Raw genomic sequence first — 1,493 nt, 5'->3', positions numbered from 1 at the left:
GTGAAGCAGTCTAGAACCAATCCAATCTCTTTGGATCTCTACCAAACTTTGTCCTTCCAGCTTTCCCTCAAACACACAACCCAACATACCTTTACAAATAATCAAATAAGTCCCAAGACAAAATATACCTACTGAATCCAACATCCCTCTGAAATACTGTGCACATATCTGTAGGTCAAATATATATAAATATACTAGACGACACAGACAAACCACCAATTGAAGATGGAGAACATGGGTATAGACAGTCTTTCCTGGGTGGGTATGTTGGGCACTGAGGCCGTTTGTATGACAACAACCTTGTCTCTGTGGTAGTAGATACAACATAGATTAGGGCATGTTGTTGCGGGGGTAAGTGGGCATCTGGGCAATAGATTGCATGGGCGTGATGGGGATGAGCGGTAGTTTTTTTGGGAAGGTTGCAATTTCCTTTTGTGTGGATTTGATGCGTGTATGTGTGTGTGTGTGCGTGCGTGCGTATCATATCAGATATAGTAAGTTTACCTAGCGTGTTCACCCTCCAACCAAATACATCCTCCCTGTCGTATCCTTGGGCCGTGCTGTGGTATCCAATTTAGCCATATGGTCTTGGAAAATCATTGGATTCGTGGGTCTGTGGACTTTGCAAGGTATTATGGGTATACAATACAACACGGTCTATCTGAGACCATGCAACGTCCACCGGCGTCTCACTACCATGACACTGTGTTACTATAAGATAGCTATATCACACTCCTCACTGTCACTTCGGATGCTTTTAAGAACGGAGAGCTCCGTTGTTACGGAGACCAGGAAGCTCCGTTGTTACGGAGACCAGGAAGGAACAGTAGAACTGCTTCCCATTTGCCAGTTGTGCAGACAGACCGACAGGCAGACAAAAAGACAGATATGGGGTGTGGAACTGGACTGGACGGAAAAGAGGATTGTTTTCAAATGTCAAACAGGGATACACTCTTCCGTCTTATCAGAGAGACAAATTAGCTCCTCCGCTCCCATCTCAATGGCTTTCCCGTAAATACACGGATCTCTACTCATGAACGTCCAACACCAACGAAAAAGTATTACTCACTTGTGTATCCTACGGAGCCACAAGCAACTCGGCGGTTTTCTGAATAGGTTTTATGAACAAGAAGCCAAGTAATGTTTATATTAGGTTAATAACGTTTTGCTTAAGTTTCATGAATAGTAAAAACCCTCATCATCTGGTCCTCTGTTCACACACTAGCAGCAGGAAAGCAGGCTCTCCAAGACCATTTACATACACCAGATGGCCAGCATGGATATGACAGCACAACCAGGGCCCCTTACCTTTGACCAGCCAAGAGTTGATGATAATCTACATAATGATGTTTTAAACTCAGTGGCTTTTAATTGGTCTTGAATCTATTCATGGAGAACGAGAGAATGAGAGAGGGGTTGTTCTTGATTGTGAGGAAAAGCTCGACCTTCCCATGTCATGGAGAATTTCTCAGAAATGATTTGTCTGCGGGGGG

Source organism: Oncorhynchus tshawytscha, linkage group LG15 (genome assembly GCF_018296145.1).
Source record: "Oncorhynchus tshawytscha isolate Ot180627B linkage group LG15, Otsh_v2.0, whole genome shotgun sequence".
Lineage (NCBI taxonomy): Eukaryota > Metazoa > Chordata > Actinopteri > Salmoniformes > Salmonidae > Oncorhynchus > Oncorhynchus tshawytscha.
This window is presented reverse-complemented; position numbering follows the sequence as displayed.